The sequence below is a fragment of the Rattus norvegicus genome, chromosome 6 (genome assembly GCF_021556685.1).
Source record: "Rattus norvegicus strain SHRSP/BbbUtx chromosome 6, alternate assembly SHRSP_T2T, whole genome shotgun sequence".
Taxonomy (NCBI): domain Eukaryota; kingdom Metazoa; phylum Chordata; class Mammalia; order Rodentia; family Muridae; genus Rattus; species Rattus norvegicus.
In genome coordinates this window covers 123349661-123369194 of record NC_141539.1, presented here as the reverse complement: position 1 = coordinate 123369194, position 19534 = coordinate 123349661, and the positions used below count along the sequence as shown (strand labels likewise).

Genomic DNA, 19534 nt, shown 5'->3' with positions numbered 1-19534 from the left:
CAGCTAGTTAAGCATGAGAAATGAATAAACTAGCAAAGGGGCTAAGGAACCAGTTGTCTGATTTGTTAGACCAGGGTGGGGATCAGCTAGATCCTCATGACATTTCTACATAACACTAAAATATTTCTGTGCTTCGTTTCTCTTATAACATGTATTCAGCAAACGATAGTAAAATCTTTATGTACTTTATCCTTCTTATCATAGCATGTGTTCAGCAAATTTCACTGCTTAGAAATGTCATTGCAGGAGGGACGGTATATAAACAGAAACCGTGAAGGAAGCAGACTACCACGATGATGAAACCACAATCTTTTTAAACTATAACTATGGTCTTGGGGGCTTTTAAGTGCTCATAGGCACAAGATTTTCAATCTCTGTGTCTGCGTGGTTTCACATAGAAATTGACAATGGCAGCTGGGTAGTGGCAGTGCAGGCCTTTAATCCCAGCACTTGGGAGATAGAAGCAGTCAGATCTTTTGTGAGTTTGAGACCAGCCTGATTAGAGTGAGTTCCAGTGAAACCCTGTGTCAACACAAACAAACAAACAAACAAAAACAAACAAACCAAACCAAAAAAAGTGATTAAAGACAGCCAAAGTATTTATGGAATAGAGTTGTGAGTGTAGAAATTATTCAGTGTGTAAAGTGTTTGGCAGGCAAGCATAAGAACCCAAGTTCTATCCCCAGGACCCTTATAAAAAAGCCAGGATTGAAAGCGCACATCCTGGTGCTAAGGAATCAGAGGCAGACAGATTCCTGGTGCTTATTGGCTTCTCAGTCTGACTAATCTGGAATCTTCTGGTTTAGTACTTCTCTTTTATGTGCACATATGGACACACACACACACACACACACACACACACACACACACAGAGAGAGAGAGAGAGAGAGAGAGAGAGAGAGATTTCAACAAATGTATTTTGAAAGCCTACTATATGCTAGTATAGTAAAAATAATACAAAAACAAACCATTGCATTTAATTTTGGATAGCAATAATTGAAATTAAACAAAGGGAAAGTAAGGACTGTATTAGCTTAGAGTGCTCTGTTAAATCTAGACAAAGCAATCAGATTTGGGGCAAGTGGCTTCTGAACTGAGACCCAAGTTAAAAAAAAAGACATTCACTTAAAACTTAGAGGAAGGGCTCTAGGTTTAGAAAGAAGCAAGGGGGAGAACAGAAATAGAATGGGTGTGGTACAAGGTGATCTCACAAGGGAGAGATTTGCAGGCTGATCCAGAGAGGCCACTTTGTGCTTACAGCAAGGGTCACTGGTCCAGGGTTGAGGTGAAATTGCAGCCTAAGGATGTGGGGGAGGGACTAGCCTGGAGTTCTCCACTGCACAAGATCAGGAGGATTGAAGTAGTAACTGGGCCAGGTGAGAGAGCACAGTTGGGTTCGATGGGTTCAGAAACAGTGGCGATAAACCCAAATGGATAGATACATCTGGGGAATCCAAACTGCTGGGACTTCTCTGTGGAACTGAATACGGCAAGAAAGAGCCAGAAAGTGACCATCGGGGGGCTTTTCTTCAATAAATACAAGGAATACTCATTTTACTTGATGAAGATGGGCAAGCTGAGATAAAGTGGAAGGATTTGTGCAACAATCGTAGTTGCCCATTGAACGTACTGAGTTTTAGATTTCTTGGTGACCTCTGCGTGCCATGTTCGCGTTTTCTATACAGTTTTATAATAAAAAAATGTAAATTGAGCTTTTATAATATTTGCACCATTCTAGGACTGACTGACAATATATTCTATATATTACTGGGACTGCTACCTCCTTGCAATTTTTTGTTATACATAAAAAAAACCCCACTTTATCTAGACACTTCCTGGTGACAAAGGACAGTAATCCTAGCTATTATAGAGGTCCATGCCAGAGGATCAGAAGTTTAAGGTTGCCTGGGCAACAAAGTAAGTTCAAAGACAGCCTGGTAACTTGGTGAGAGCCTGTCCTAAAGCAATCAAAACGAAACCCCCAATCAGACAACAGCAAGCAAAGCAAAACCAGCCAATCAGCCAAAATGACCACAATTCCATTCGGAATGCTATCCCAGTGGTGGAGCTGGGCCTAGAATTTCAACTAGTTTACTCACTTATTTCTGAAGAGTTTTGATTCTAATCTGAGCCCTCATCAGCCCTAAAATTCTTTCCACAATTAGAAAACTCTCAGGAAGCTGCGAGCCCAACAATGCCTTTGGATAAAAGCAGGATCTTGTTTTCATGCAAATGAGGTTTCATAAATAAAAAATGAGGGGGAGAAGTGGACTCGGTGCCAAGCTGTAGGAGAGTAGATTTTCCAAATTCCGACAGCTTTTTAAGGAATTGTTTTCCCATCTGCCTTTGCTAGGGTTCCTGGGGAAAGTACATCATAGGATCATGGCCGAAGAGTAGACTGTCAGCTATGGACTAATTATTTAGATGCACGTTATTGGGATCTTGTCTATCTGTATTCCTCAGCCTGAGAGATGAGAAGTAGCCAGGGAGCCATTAGTAATTGCTGAGAGACCAATACTACAAATCTGGAAGAAAACTGCACACAATGTCCCATAAACACCTCATTATTCACCCACGCCCTCTGAATCAGCATTCTGGACACACCATAGATAGCCTGTAAATTATACACTTGTAAATTACCCATTAATAACACCTGCCAATAGCAGTGCAGAAGGAGACAATACAATGCTGCGTTTCCTCTGCCTCAGACCCAAAGAAGCACATTTCCAGATTTTTTTGTTGTTGTTTTGTTTTTATTTTTCTGACATACCTGAAAAATTCAAATCAACCATGGACTTACTTGGTGGTACTTTGATGTTTGTTCTAGTTAATCTGGACTGATCTACTGATAGGAGAAACTGCATGCTAGGCACATGCCAGGAATCCTGCTAGACATTTGGGACTAGCGTGGCAAAAAGGACAGTCCATGCTAAAGGCACTGTATTAGATCTTTTATTTTTTTTTCTTGCTGTACTACGATATTGGAGGTTATGTAATTTATAGAGAAAAGAAATTTATTTTGATCATAGATTTGTGGGCACAAATACAAGACTGGCTGGCCTACTGGTTCAGTCTCTGATGAGTGAGTGGCCCACTGACTGGACTCTAAGGAGAATAGAATCATGGTTTTCCCGTCCAACTGGATAATGATGTCATGGGAAAATAATACATCATGAGATTAAAAAAATGGAGTTAAAGGGTGTAGGTCTCATTCTTAGATAACCAATTCTGCTGGGATCTAACTAGACTCCTTGCGAACTACATGATTGCCTTCCAAGGACTTTGTTCTCAATGGCTTAATTGCTTGGCAATTTCTTAAAAACTGATGGAGTTTTTTTTTTTCTCACCTCATTCCTCAGATCTTCCAAGAATCATTAATTTCTCTTTCCCTGTGTTAAATAAATCTCTTCTTGCTTGAGAAACACAGCCCAGAGCTTTTGTGAGTTATTACTCCTTCCCCCTATTCTTCACACTGCAGACCTTGAAGTAGCTTGAACAGTTAAGTCAAGATGCTTGGCTGTTCTGTCACAGCTAGCTTTTGTGGTGTTCGTTCAGATCTACAAGTCACACGGCACTTCCGTCTGATCACCACTTTCCCACTCTGCATCTTTGTTAATATGTCCAGTTTTCTCCCTTCCCTCTTTCACATGCCTAGCTCATGCTCATGCAGGAGATTTCATATGCTGTTCACCTAATGTGCACTACCCAGGGTTTCACAGGCTCATTCAGTCTTTCAGCAGGTCTCAATTTGGATGTCTATCTGCAGAAAGCCTTTTCTTGACTGCCCACCTAGTCATCATTCTCTTCCCATCTCTCTGCGTTGACTTCCTTCCTGGCTTGTATCATCTCCTGAGGTGCTTGTGTGGCATCTTCCTAGAATGTTTTCTCTATTCCAGGAGGGACTTGAGTCCTTGTGGCACATTCACACTCAGGTCTCATCATGACAGCACAATGAGGCTTCCCACATTCTTGTCTGGTGTGTGGAATTGGTAGGTATGAGAGATGGAAGGATGCTGGAGGTATGAGTCCTCAGGGTGGATGCTGTGATGGCGGTAGGAGGTGCATGCCGAGGCTGAAGACGACGACAGGTCTTGTTAGTCTTAGAAAAGGCATTTGATGTCTTTAAGATTTCAGTTTTCCACTTGTAAAGTGGTATTTTCTGTGTTTGACTCAGGGTTCATAAGGGTTGAGGAAACGTGGTCATAGATATGAGGAACTTATGAAAACCACAAAATGAACCTATGTACACATTTAACTTTAATGTGTCTGCAGAGACCAGGTTCTCGGAACTCAGAGAATGAAAAGCATATATTCTTTCCCCTCAAGGAATCTACTGTCTGTTATGGAATAGAAGCACAGAAAAAGCTATAAAAAATGTTTTATGAGACTCTTATTTCAAGCTCTCCCAGCCCTAGCATCTAACCTCCGGTTGTTTGTTATCAGAGGATGTGGACTCATTTTGTTTCTCTCTTGGGCTGCAACCTTTTCTAGTTTTACGTGGGGCTTCATATCTTCCAAGTGGCCTAGACATTCTCCATGTTCTTAGGAGGCATTTGGACTGGAAGAAGTTCTAGGATATACATACATACATACACACACACACACACACACACACACACACACACACACACACACGTATATACATTAATGTAGACCAAGTCCTGGGCCTGCCAACCCTGCAACTTGGCCTTCCTTCTAGGTGAGGTAGTGTCATAGTTTGTCAACTTGTTACAAACCCAAATATGCCTGGAATTGAGGAATCTCAGTTGAGAAATTGCCCACTACTGGATTGGCTTGTTGACATGCCTGTGGGGCATTTCTTAATTGCTAAGTTATTTAGAGAGACTCAGCCCACTTCAAGCCATATCGCCCCAATGCAGGTGAGCCTGGGTTGTATTTAAGGAGTTAGTTGAGCAAACCCCAGGGAGCAGTACAGTAAGCTGCGTCCCTCCATGGTTTGAGCTTCATTCCACCAGGTAAGAACCTTGTTTTCTTCTCTGGCTTCCTCACTGATATACTATAACCTGTAAGCTGGAGTAAGCCCTCTTTCCCCCCAAAGTTGCTTTTAATCATGCTATTTACCATAGCAACAGAGAAGAGCATTAGAAGAGAAATCGGTACCACAGACCGGGATATTGATGAATTGTCCATGTTGTTTTGAGGAGAATAGTGGAAGGAGTTTTGAGCTTTGGGCTGTGAAGGGTCCTTGAGTGATAAGAGCCTAGTGAACTGCTCTGGTTGCTTTGGAGACAGGAATGTTGGAAGAGGTGCAAATGATGGAGACCTGGCCTGTGAAGTTGTGAAGACAGAAGCAAAGACTGTCTCAGAGCTATTCATATTATGTTACAGATTATATATGTATGTGTGTGGAGATGAACCATTTGCTTTTCTTGGAGAATTGATGATAGCTATCTAAGGATAAGAATAATCTGTGGTTAGTAAGAGACCAGCAACACTGAAGTGAAATCTTTTGGGAAGTATTTCCTCAGGTCCAATAAATAGAAGCTGTGGTCAGATTAAGGCCATGGCTACGTGTTAATCTGGAAGCTGATCTTGGCAATGTTTAATGGTCTCTCAGGTTGTACTGGTTTGGGCAATATCAATGCTGTGTTGGTCATGGGAAGAATAAGAGGCTTTGTACCATGTGGAATGCTTGGAGTCCATGAAGAGAGGCTAGGAGAGGCCATTGGTGAAGGTAAAGCCTCAGTTGCAGTGAGGACCCCAGCAGAGTGAAGCTGCCAGGATTGCAGGATGACCATTAAGGATAATGGCGGTTGTGAAATGGAGTCTGCCTGAGCGACTCACCCCCTTGGTGTGTATTCGCTCGTCCCTGTGCATGCATGTGTGCTCTATGGGTGGCAGAGCTGGAGAACCTTGGAGTGGAAGGGGTGGGCTACCCTAGCCCCTTGCAGTCCAAAGGAGCATGAGTGACTCCCATATGCCAGGTTGAGCTGTGACATTGTTAGATTTGGGGTTTGTTTTGATCTGGTTGTAATTATTCTGTGGTTCTTCCATTTGGAAATTAGAAAGTGTCCAACTTATTTTGGATTTTATAGGGTCCCACAGTGAAGAGATTTTTGATGCCTAAAGACACTTTGGTTTTTTTTTTTTACTTATTTTTTGTTTCATTTAACTTTTTCTATATAGTGTATTTTGAACATGATTTTCCCTTCTCCTGAGCTTCCTCCCAGACTCTCCTCTGCATCTTACCCATTCACTTCATGACTGCCACCCCATCTCAAAAATCAAAACTAACAAACGAAAACTAAATAAAACAAAAACACCATAAAATGAAAGAAACAAAACAAAACAAAACAAAACAAAACATGGACGTTGGATTGCTTGCTTTTATACAATGACTCTTGACTATGGGACCTGCCCTGCAGTGTGATATACTCAGTGACACTCCATTGAGGACAACAGATTTTTCTTTTTCCAGCAGGTATAAATTACAAAGAGCCTCTTGATGAAAGGCCAAAGGTTGTGTCCACCTCCCCTTTTCTGTGCTAGGATTCCAACCTGTGCAGCTTGGGCATGTGCTACCACAGTGACTGCGAGTTTATTCATATGTGCACCCAAACTGTTGTGTCTGAAAGACTGTATCCTTGGAGTCATCCCCACCTCTGTTTCTTACACTCTTTCCACCTCCTCTTCTGTATAGATCCCTGAGCCTTGGGGGAGGGATTTGATGCAGATACCCCAGTTATGATTGGGTGCTCCAAAGTCTCTCGGTTTCTCCATATTGTCCAATTGTGTGTCTCTGAGTTAGTTCCCGTCTTCTGCTTCTCTGATGATGGATGAGCGAGGCACTTATCTCCGGATATAACAGTCTGTCTTTAGGAGGTATTGTATGGCTATGCTCCTTAGGCAGAATAATAGCAGTTGGGTTTCCCCCTAGGCCCACGACCTATCTAGTTTCAGGTTCTTGGTCACTTTGATGTGACCCTGAGTCCTCCTTCTGACTGGCTTTATTCATCTTTCTCCTTTGACAGCCTCACTCATTTCCACTCTTTTACAGCTTCCTTTCTTCGCTCAAGTTTGATCCGACACATCTTGAGGTTTTGCAAACTATTGTGATCCTTTGCACTCGAGAAGTGTGTTTTAGGTCTTTCTGACTCTCGGTGATAAGCCATGCTCCCAGAATTCCCTGTTGTAGCCCATAAATTTATCCATCCCTATGGTTCCTTTAGGTTTGGTCCCTGGTATTATGTCCATTTTCAGCTTGTTTTGACTGTGGACTTTCGGTTACTCGCCTTTGACCCTTTGCTGCCATGTACACACTTGGCATACAGGAGGACACTGTTGAAGGAGGTTGCTAGGTGGGCTGTGTGGTAAGGGTGGCTTCAAACCCATCTCTGCTGTTCATTGCCTATTACTGAGATGTTATGTAACCAGGATAAAGCATTCGCCTTCCGAACCATGGAGAAAAGAGGAGAATTGTGTCTCAAGGTCAGATTTCCAATATCAGAGTTTCTCAAAGCCCTTGTCCCTTTATCTTTACTGGATAGAGGAAGGTCTATTATTTACCCTGTTTTTGCGTCACCTCAAGATTGGAACCCGAGCTGATTTGAGTGAGAGGGTGGGATCTACGGTGACAGATGAAGAATAAATGGGCAGGAGTCGATGCAAACAAGAAAAAAAATTAAGGAATGCTTTTTCCCCCAAAGACTGACAACATACCCACTCAATAAAGCCGTTATTTATTGCCCAAAGCTGATTCTTTGGGATGATTACTCTGGCATATAGTCTACAAGTAATGGCAACTTAACAGAATTGGAAAACTTTAGGCAAGGGGACCTTGGAGAGTAATTGTTCTACTCAATCTTTCTGTAAGGGTGTTCCTGGTGGGGGTTGAGATGGTGCATGGCGGAAGAAGCCCTCTTGAAAATCATGGCTGTGTGACTGCCGTCCTGAAGCTGAGACCGCATCTCTGAGACCTGTATCTTAGACTTAGTGATGCCTGCTTCTCACCAGTTCTTTTTGTCCCCTTCTAACTCTACCTGACTGTTCATTTATTGGAGTGTTGTTCTCGAGTTTCTCTTTTAATGAATATGGTGTATGCGTTCCAAAGCACTCCTTCTATAATTAATAACAATAAAATCTGGTTACCTGTGGAGATCTGAGACATTGAAAAACTCCCAGGGAAGTTACAAGATGGCATCAGCAGGCTAGCCACAGTGCCATCTGCTTTCTGATTCCTTTGCCCAGACTGCACCTGTTTCCCAGAGACCCCACCTGCTTTGGGGGGGCTGCCTGCTCCTCATGCCTTCTCTTGATGCATTCTTTAAATAGGAAGAAAAGTTGCATCGCAGCCAGTGATGTCTCTCATTTAGGAAAGGTGGCATTTTGCTCAGGTTTCCTACTTCTTAATCTGTCTGCACACAGGTTGGAAAGGTTCCCCTTGTTTACATAGTAGGTCGAGAGAAGGCATTATACTGTGACAGATATCAGAGGCGTGCTCAGGATAGCCTTTCTTCTTTTCAGATGTGGACATTTCTGTGGTTGGTTCGGGATCTGCTACACATAGTAGAGGTACTTGTTAGGTGGCTCCAGGACTTCTGATCTGCACCTGGAGGAGAGATTCTCGGGTAACCATTGGGATGGGCTAAAGGAAAGAGCTTTTGCCAAACATAACATAACATAACATAACATAACATAACATAACATAACAACATCATTTGAACAGGACAACTTCAAGTTGTTTCCTTTGATACCTGTATTTCTGCTGTTTTTCATTTGTTGGTTGTTTTTGGAGTTGAGGACTGAATTTGGGGCCTTGCCTTGATAAGCAAACACTCTACCACTGAACTAAATCCCTAACCCCCTTCACTGTGATTTTTTTCAGGATCACAAACCATTTGATAGCTGGCTGCCTTTGTGTAGTCTAGTGGTTGAATCATGGGTCAAATAAATCTGCTTTCTAAATAATATACCTAGCACCAGGCATTCTGTTATAGAACAACCAAGCAGACTAAAGCACATAACATGTAAATGCTTATTTTTTTTCTTTCTCCATTTTAAGGGGTTTTAATTGTTGGTATCTGTGAGAAGAATAGATATTTTCTATATTTTCAACATGTCTACTCAAAATTTTCAAATATAAGCAGGCCTAAGAATAGTAGTAAAGAGATGACATATCTTGCTTTTATATAGTTCCACAAAATGAGAGTTCCACAGTTTTTCTAACTCTAGGGAGCCTACGTAGATAGAGTTCAGTTATAGACTTACCAATTTTGTCTTAGGATCTAGTGACCTATAGGGATAAATATTGCCTTTCTCCCTTCCTACAAATGCACAAAATGATGATATAGACTGGGGACAAACATACTCATAATTATTTACATCAAGAAATTTTTTGCATACAGTCTGTTGGAAGTAAATCTGTTCCAAGTGTACCCGGATGTCTGTCTGTCTGTCTGTCTGTCTGTCTGTCTATAATGAATTCATCCTACTTCAATCTTTCAGCTTAATCTATCATTCAGGCCACCGCCTCAAGGGGTCTACTGAATGGAGAGGAGAACTATAAAGCTGAAATGGTTCAGGGAAGCTGCAAACAGTGGAAGAAACAAAAACCTTTTCATTTATATCTGGTACACACTACTTTTTCTTAGCAATGACTATGCATCTCTTTTTCCTACTCCTTCAGAGAAAGAGAGTTTGTTTCTTTGGTAATGACACTCAAGACATGTATTAGCATTTGATGTCCTTGACCTTAAATACTTGACTTTTTCGTTCAGATTGCTATTGACTCAGTTTTATTTGTTGGCGACTCTTACCAACTAGAGGCTTGGCCTGATCACAATGCAAATACAGAACATCTTCCTTTTTGATTAAATTATCTTCGTTCGGATAAATAACTTAGTACAGGCTCACATCCAAGTAAAAGGGGCACTATGGTCTGAATGCTTATGTTAGAAGCTAGTGAGGATAAAGTGCTTTGGAATATGATTAGGTCATGAGGGCAGAGGTCTCATGATTGGAGTTAGTGACCCTGTGAAAGACAGCTATTGGAAGTTTGCTCATCTTTTGCCATAGGAGGACAGCTTTAATAGATGGGTCTCCATCAGATGCTGAGTCTACTAGAGTCTTCAACTTGGACTTGCTAGCCTCTGGATCTGTGAGAAATCAATTTCTGTTGGGTCTTAAGTTGAAGCTATTTTGTTACAGTAATCCAAGTGACTATAATAAGTCTTCCTGGCTTAGGATTTTCTTTGATCACCTGGGGAGCTTTTTGTACTTTTGCATAATACTGAAAGCTACCAGCTACTGTGTGGAGAACCGTTATTCCTGTTTCATTGGAAATAATCATTTTAGCTTTTATTCGCTGAACCTTCTCTACAAGCCATATGCTCTTATTAAAGCACAACATGCACTTATCAGATTTGGGTTGATCCTAAACACTCACAGTGGAAGATTCACCACAACCTCCTTCCTCAAGTTAAATTGACTCTTTTCCCAAGGCTGTGTTGTGTGCTCTGGGAGAAAGGAAAGTAACCAATCTGTTGGTCTATCTTCTTCCTGAGATTTATAAGGCATAATGAAGTTCACGAAAAAGGTAACACGGCCTCCATAAATCAAGGGCTGCGAATATTGTTACTGTTGCTGCTGTTGATGGTCATTTCTTGAAAGACTTGGATCTTAAATATGAGTGCTTTTGGAGGTGGCCAAGCCTACTTCTTGTCTCTCCACCCTGGAGACCTTCATTGTTGCTGCTTGATCAGCTACCTTATGATCCAGATGTTTTGCCTTTTCCACAGTGGTTTCCATGTAAGATTCTGCCACTTTGGGGCAGCATGTACTCTTAGGCAAAGTACCAACGTCATCTGAGTGACTTCTATTCAGTCCCCAGGCCTCCCATTCTAGGATAATCAATGTACTTGCCTGCAGTTGCTAGAATAACCTGGTAACTCAACTGATCATGGAGTGGTCAGGCACTTCACTGACTGTTACTTGGGAATGTTCACAGATGAGTACTTTTGGATGAGTGTTGATGTTTGAATTGGAAGAATCAGTAAAGCACACTGCTCTCTCTGTTTTGTGTGGACCTTGTATACTTGGCTGAAAGCGTGGAGAGGATAAAAAAAGGGGCTGGCTTCCTTTTGAGCAAAGTACTACTCTTTGAGTTGGACGCTGATGTTCTAGGCTTCAGTCTCAGTCCTAAACACTGGCTCTCCTGCTGAGCGCCATGTAGGAAGAATGCCAATGGCTTTAGAACTCATGGTATGTGGCCCAAAAGTTAGTATAGCTATGATTGGTTTGCCTTGGAGAGGCTTGACCAGGACTATGTGTTCTGAGAGCTTTATGGTGTTATGGAGTTTTGCTCTGCTTGCTGCCTTCACGTTCCTCTTACTCCAAGAATTTCATGAAAACTCCAAGGGGACTTCCAGCCCCTCTCTGGGCAGTATCTCTGGCACTCACAATAACAGCGCTTGATCTCTTTCAGGCATTGTTGCTGGAGCAGATTAATGATTCAATCAACACCCTAGGGAAGAACTTAGAAATGTAGATTGTAGAAATGTAGATGAAAGCATTTGAAAAAATAAAATTGTTAGTGAAGTTAGGTTGAGGTGTTTTTACTACTGGCTCTGATGTAAAACATATCTTAGGAAACAATATAAAGTTGAGAAAGGCAAACTCTTATTAGTTAAGCTAGGGACTTTAAGGTCAGAGAACAAGAACAATGACAACACTGGCTGACATGACTCTCACTGAGGTTGGACTGGTAATGATTGACTTTTTTTGTTCCCATTTTTGCACTCGGCTTCATGATATGATTTAATAAAAATTGCTGGTGAGTAGATATGCATGCTGAGGATTTAAAGTAGACATGGCTGATTTTATATAAAAGTTTAGGTTTGTGATTCTTTTAAGATTCTTATAAGATTACTCTTAAAGATAATAAAATAATTCATCTTTTCTTTGAAACTGCAAATTGCTGATGTCCAGTAAGAGAAAGTAGCTGAGAAAACTACCTTGCTCGCTCACAGTTTATTAATTGGTAACAGGTTGCTTAGTTACAAATTTACATGGGTTCTTGGGAATAATTTGTTTTCTTTACCTGTACCGTGTAATGTTTTTTGTAAAGATATTGGTGAAATACGGTTTTTCTCATAGTCATTCACTAGAATAAAATTAGAACATAATTACACTGTAATTTTATAATGCCTGAAAGATATTGCTGGGATGAATATGCTATGGGAGAAAAAAGGAAGTTGTTGTTGGAACCTTGTTCCATTCACCAACCGTGTGTGTGTGTGTGTGTGTGTGTGTGTGTGTGTGTGTGTGTGTGTGTGTGTGTAATGCTTGGATCCTGCTTACTAGAAATTTGCTTCAGCCATTCAATGTATGAATATGTGTTATGTCTCTCTATTTCTCTGTCTCCGCCTCTGTCTCTGTCTCTGCTTCTCCCTTTCCCTCTCCCTCTCCTTCCCCCATCTCCCTCCCTCTCCCCCATCTCTCTCTCTCTCTCTCTCTCTCTCTCTTTCTCTCTCTCTCTCTCTCTCTCTCTCTCTCTCTCTGTGTGTGTGTGTGTGTGTGTGTGTGTGTGTGTGTATCTCCTCTTTCTTGTCAGCCCCTAAGATTTAAAGCAACCAGGGTGCTTCACTGGCCACAGGGAGTGCCAGTCCGAGTGAATCAAACTCTGTTCCCTCATAGAAAAGTCTGCTGAGAAAGTTTTCTAATTGCCTACGCCACACCTCACTGCCTGCCTCAGTTTCCCCTCTGGATGTCAAAGCAGGTCTTTGACATCCATGACAATTTTTGACACTCTCCTTTGTTGTGACCAGGCAGTCTTGAGTTGGAATCATACCATCGTGATCCTTGGTTGTCAGTGCTTTAGAGATGGGAAGGCATGGATCTGTTGTTCTGGATCTCTCACTGCAGGCTCTGGAATGGGCCAGCCTACACGGTCCTAGCTAGTCGGCTAGCTGCTGAGACCAGATCTTTCTATACATACATCTGGTTTCTGTTTCTTTGAGAGACTAGACGTTGAAGGACAAAAGCTTATTCGAGGCCATTTCCCAGCAAATGGCAAACAAATATATGCATCACCTTTTACCCTAAATGAGAAGAGCCGTGTGTGTGTGTGTGTGTGTGTGTGTGTGTGTGTGTGTGTGTGTGTGTGATGAGTACAGTTTTCTAGAACCAGGATCTGCCTGAACTTTGATACAATGCTAAGTAATGGGTTTTTTTTGCCCCCATTTAGAAATCCTGTAAGAGTAGTGACAGCTCAGAGTTATAGCACTGTCAGTGCCTCATCGCTCACAAAGCTTATCGCTGATCCTACAATAATCTGCCAGCAAAGGGACTAATGTGATTGTTTTCTCTTTTAGATGAGGAAATGAAGGCCTTTGATGATTCAGCTCGCTTCCCTAAATGAAATCCCATAGTCGGGTTGGAGTAAGGTGGGAATTGGGAGGCTGGCTCCAAACCTATGCCCTGAACTCCTTGGTAGGCTGGTTTTGTGTTCATCTCGTTATGCAAGACTAGGCCACTGTCAGCTTCCAAGACAGTCTTAGGGGACACTGGCTCTGACATGTCCAAGATGTCTAATTTAGGATGGACTGTGTCACTCTCAAGTGCCTATTACCTCCTGGATATGGGCCCTTTTCTCTTCATCTTCTTCTGCTTCTCTAGCCTTTCTTCTGTTACTCATTGTTGTATGATGGGCTATTTTATTCCTTCCCCAAGCTTTCTGGAATAATGACTCAGAGTCAAAATATATATACAAATACCTAGGCCATATAGCTAAGTTCCTCCCCTGACTAGCTGATAATTTAAAATAACGCATTCATACTAATCTATATTCTGTCACTTGACTGGTTACCTCTGCCCACAAGCTATGTGCCTGTCCTCTTCACATTTTTCCCAGAAATCCTCTCATCATGTCTAGTTCTATCCCATAATTCTTTCTGCCTCCCAGATGTCCCACTCTCTATTCTTCCCTTTCTATAGGCCAGAAGTTTTTTAACTGGCAGATGATGTGTCATACAACACACAAGCTATCCCTTCTACAGCTCACAAGGCTGTTCTCTGCCATGCTTTGATAGCTTAGAACTCCACTCTGATGCCTCCACTTTGGCCTTATATCCTCTTAGTTAAAAGAAGAGACCTTCTAACAAATCCCTCTGTATTTACCACATAACTTGATCTTGAAAGGAGGAATGTGTACATTGTTGGTACTTGGAATCAATTACTCATTTAATATTTATTTTAGCTCTTTTCATTGCTATCATGTTAGTTTACCATAATAAGGATCTCTATCTTTTAAAAATATATGAGTATGTATGTATATATATATATATGTATGTACATGTGTGTGTGAGTATGGTATGAGGTTGGGTACTGTATGTGCATTTTTGCAAGTGTTTGTGTAGGTGGGTGGTGTGTGAGGTTGGGCCTTCTCTCTTTTCACTCCCCACCTTATCCCCTCTAGATGGGGTATCTCACTTAAGCTGGAACTAGACTGGTAGGTTGCACATCCCACTGATTCTCTTGTCTCTGCATCCCACCAGGCTACTGTTGCAGACATACAATTCCTAGCTTTTTATGTGGGTGCTGGAGATCCAAACTCAGGGAACTGGTGCTTGTATGACCAGCCATCTTTCCTGCTCCTGACTGTCTTTTACATTCATTGCTATTTCCTTAGCTTATAGAGAAATGAGCTTTCATAGATGTGAATAAACATCTCTAATGATCGTGACCTTTATTATTTTCTTTTGTAATATTTGGACAATATCATCAGCGTCTAGACTTGGAAGAACTAGGAACTTGGAGAACGTACACAGATAGCTCAGGGTTGGCATTCGGTAAACGGTAGCTGCTTTGGTGGTCACTGGCTACTGTTCTTTCTTTCTTGTGAAAGCATGAAGAAATGTTTCACTAACTACAATCCTAGCAGCAAAGTGGTCCCCAAAGCACTGCCTTGCTTGCCTTTAGCCTTGGGGAAAGTAAATCACATTTTCTATTTAAGGGATGTAACATCTCCACAAAAGAAACTTTATCTGTTTAGACCTATCCATCATTCTCTCCATGACTTTCAGCTCCCTCCCCGAGCAGGTGTTGGCTTTTACCATGGTTGTGATAACCTCCAATGTATTTCTGTCTGCCATGATGATTGATGTGCGGCTAACAGATCAACTAGGACTGCTGCTATTCCGTTCTGCCTGTGATATAACATGTGGCTGTCATGTAACCACTGAGAGGAAACTCAGGCAGAGCACTGCTTGGGCACAGTGGCAGGAACTGTTTTCTATGAACAGAGACACCCCCCCCCCCCCACTGTCTATGCCCTCCCTTTGCACTCTCTCGGGGGAGCTGACAGCATGCCCACCTACTTAGGGCCAAGGTGGTTTTCTGTTTTAATGCCCATTTCCCCTACATCCTTGAACTCTCATAAATCAAAATCCACCACAGCACATAGATCAGAAAGCTAGGGCTTCCTAGAGTCTATATGACTATCATAGAGGATTTAGGAAAGACTTTGAACACATTTTGTTAGTTAAAACAGTAGCACTTTGTTAGACTCTCCCTTCCCTCCCTAATTCATGCCATAATGAGAAATCTGTGGGGTCAGGGTCATTTGTGTCATCTCCAGCAGCGTCATGGAAAGAATCTAAAACTCTCTTATATTGATACTGCTGCTGCTAGGCCCTACTAGTTAGGACGCCTCACAGGTGCCCTGTCCCATTAATCACTTTAAATACAGATCTATTTAGTCTTCTAAGAATAATGAACTAAGAAGGTAGGTCGAAGACCTTCCTGGTAAGAAAACATGGAGGCTGTAGACAAAGAATCCCGAGTTTAACATTCAGAAAGTGCAAGGCAGGTGAAACATTTGTCTATAATTGTGTGAAGTTCAGCAGTTCAGCCTTTTTCTATAAGGTTCTATCCACATCCCCCCATCGCCTCATCCCTATAAATTAGGTTTGTGCCTTCTGAGGTCACAGGTGACAAGGAAATCTCACAGACTTAGCAGCACATCTGAAGTCACACGCAGTTGCTAAGTGGCAGACTGGAGATCTCAATCAAGATGTAGAATCATGATATGTCTGATTTCAACCTGCAATTAGGAACAGAAAGCTTCAAACAGGGTCAGTCTTGACTGGAAATGGCTGAACTAGTTCACCTTCTGGAAGTTTCTTCTCAAACCTTTGAGGGTCTCCCCCATTATTAATAAATGTAAGGGCCAATTTCCCCTACAGACCCTTTTGCCAAAGCCCCATGAAACAAAAATGATTGGACCATGCAATCCTTTCCCTTCATCATTAGTTCAGCTTCTAACATGGTCACCTTTATAGCCTATTGTATTAAAAGACCTGAACACTGGTTGACACTGTCAGAACATCCCACCGTGATATTACACAAATGGTTCCATGCAACCCTACTGGAGTGCTACGGAGACACAAATTTATACTTCTCACCATCTCAACCCATAATCGTAACCTAACATCCATTCAAATTAAAGTTCCGTAAGCCTTTACAGGACCAGGGGAAGAAAAGCTATGCTGCTTTTTACTGGCTGATTTATTGTTACATGACAATATTGGGTATATTAAAATTTAATATCGGTGCTGTCTTTCCACTGTAAGTCTTGTGCTGAGGAGCTCAGAAATTATTTCTTTTTAAAGGGGACATTTATTGCACTGTATAGGCAGGTATGTAATTCCTTCCTGTAAGAAATCCGAAGGATATTTTTTTTTCTTTCAGCATGTGAGGACTTTTGATTTGCACTTATTGTGTCGCCTGGGTGTAAAGGAAGGGTGATTTACCTCCTCCATCAGCGCAAATGATGCTCTGTTTGTTTCGGTGTTGTTTCCTAACACCCACTATCGACAGCCCCTCACAGTTTACTAGGCAGGGAATTCAGCCTTTTCCTGTAAATGTCAGGGAGAGTGAATGGCAAAATGGCTTTGAATTTTAGCCTAGTGTGCAAATGGGCCCCAGCCACATGGAAGGGATAAGACAAGGCTGGGGTGGGGGGAGAGTCATATCGCAATGCTCATTACTGGGAGCATACACTTAATTAATTTGGCATATACACAGTCATGTGCTCTTATTAACATTCCCCGGATGTAGCTATACTCAAGTAACCCTATGGTGAGATTTCTGTGTCAGGGATCTGACTCACTTGCTATTAGCCAAGATTGGCTTGCCTCCCTTTAAATGGATTCTACGGGGTCAGTCAATCCTCGAATGATGAAAACTCAGCCTAAGTTTGTTTATGATCATATGGGAGCCCCCAAGGAAACTAAGCCGCTTCTTCATTCCTGACCTGAGGGAAGCATGTACGAGTATGAATGTTCATGGCTGTCCTAAGCAAAACACAAGCAATATGGACTGTAGCATTAAGTGTATGTTGTTATGCATGCATTTTAAAATAGATATATCAGCAAAATCATATCAACTTCTATTGATATTTGAAGACCCTATAAATAAAAAACACCCAAGGCACTTAAGTTCCCTCCTTTAGAAAAAGTCTCATAGTTAAATATGGTTATGGACTTCTCTGCTTTTAGCCATTTTTTAAATGACTATAGCGGCTAAAAATCCTCATGAATCTCACATTCTACCCAGCTAGCGTTTTCTTAACAACCATATGGCAAAGTCAGAGTTAGACTGAAAACTGCAGCCTTGCGTCTTGGATCGCCATGCCCTTCTCCTAACCCTGGGATGCTGGGCAGCCCATTGGACACCAGATCACAGGGAACTAAAGGTTCCCAGGATGCCTTTCTTTCCTTCCTAATGACACTCGGCATTGCAGGGCAGAAAGCAGCCTTTGGAAAGGAGCATGCATTCCCAATTTCAAGTTCAATTTAATTCCAGAGAATCAAACTGCCTTCTCATTTAAAATAAGGTACACATGGTCAGTCACCTGTGCTCCTGCTAAGTGCCAAACCATCCTTATTTATTCAGGCCCCCAGACCTTTTCCTCTTTTTTTTTTTAAGATAAACGCTTGCATTTGTCGCTCTACCTTGGCGTAGCTTCAAAGTGGCCAGCATCTTTCTCACCAATCAGGAGCTCAACTTCAGACCATTGGCTTCCAAGCTTCTGCATCTTTGGTCACTCACTGACCCTGCTGTTTGTAAAAGTTACAGGCACAGCGTGCAGAAATATGATTGTGTCTAGTTTCCTTGAGCTATAGAATTTTTAGGGTGAGATTGTAGCTTCAAGACCTGAGGATCCTTGACCAAGTGATTCTGATTAGCTTTCTTGATTATCTTGTCCAGATCTTGTCGGGTGGAGAAGGAGAGTCTTGCAGACTCTGATGCAGCATCAGGAAAGTCAGTTGCAGAAGAAGGGGCTTTCCGGGCACTGCTGTAATAGCTTCCTGTTTGTCATAGCAACAGGGGTGAAGGCTCGTCCACAGGGCAGTTCATTATCACTCACTTCAGACCTTCCTATTTACTCCAAGAATCCAATTTTAACCACACTTGGTTGGTAAATAGCAGCGCCTTTAGCAGAGTAATGCCAAATGGCCCAGCTGAATTTACTCAAACTCCCCTGATTAATTCACTGACTATCCAATCACAGACATCATGGCCACTTCCACAGTGTTTTTAATTTTAGTTTCACCATCTGCATTCTCCATACTTTCTCTGAGCACATGCACAGACTCTTGACCTAACTCTAGTTTGGCTAGATTCCTCCTCCATTGTCTCCTTCTCCAACCTTCCCCCTTCCCCTCCACGTCTTCTTTTCCCCCTTTTTCCCCCTCCCCGTTCCCTCCTCTACTTTCTCCCCCTTCTTTTGGAGAGTTGTTGCATTCAGTGATCAGCAAACTCCCAACTAAAGAAGTAATCATCTTTGGCTTGAGTCTGTGACATCCTGAAACACACAAAGGCTGTCTGGATATTCTTGTTCATCGTCTCTCGTGGTTATCCAGTGTTGCAAATGAATATAATAAATATGAACAGGGCCAGTCGGACAAATAGATTTGAGAGAATAGTTAGGGACTTGCAATTTTCTAGGATCAACTAGCACTCCCTCCTCTGATGATGGAGTTAGGCGCTGGATTCCTTGTCTGTGGAATTACTCTCAAAAACTGAGCAATCTTGTGGCAAAGTCTGACGGATGGTCTGTTGGTTTGCATAGGAATAGGATCAGCATAGGACTGAGAAAAGTCTTCTTAGGATGGTGTCCTGCTCTTGATAGACAGGTAACATAGTTATGTGTGAGATAACCATTTGTTGCTGTTAATATAGAAGAATTTCTCTTTTTTTTCTTTTGCAAATAAGAAGCTTATTTCCTCTTTCTATCTCTGCTCATGTTATCTTTTCTTCCTTCCTTCCTTCCTCCCTCCCTCCCTTCCTTCCTTCCTTCCTTCCTTCCTTCCTTCCTTCCTTCCTTCCTTCCTTCAAGACAAGCCCTCACAATATAACTCAAGTTGGTCTGAAACTCAGAAATCTTCCTGATCTCTGCTTCCTGAGTGCTGAGATAAAAAGTGTAGACACCACACCTAGCTCACATTAGTGATCTGAAAACATGAAGTGTATGGTAATGGTCAATTCAGATGTGATTTACTCCTAAATTTGG

At 41.9% G+C, this 19534-nt stretch overlaps 1 long non-coding RNA gene across 2 annotated transcripts in view; it reads left to right on the top strand.

The window, feature by feature from the left end:
* The first annotated feature begins 4912 nt into the window (after positions 1 to 4912).
* LOC120093266 (uncharacterized) overlaps positions 4913 to 19534 on the top strand; it is a 28266-nt gene continuing 13644 nt past the window's right edge. The window contains exon 1 of one of the 2 annotated variants that reach the window (XR_015622538.1): positions 4913 to 4976. This is a non-coding gene — a long non-coding RNA (uncharacterized LOC120093266). Of the gene's footprint in view, positions 4977 to 11496; positions 11792 to 19534 lie in introns of those variants that run through there. The other variant, XR_015622539.1, reaches the window with a different exon arrangement.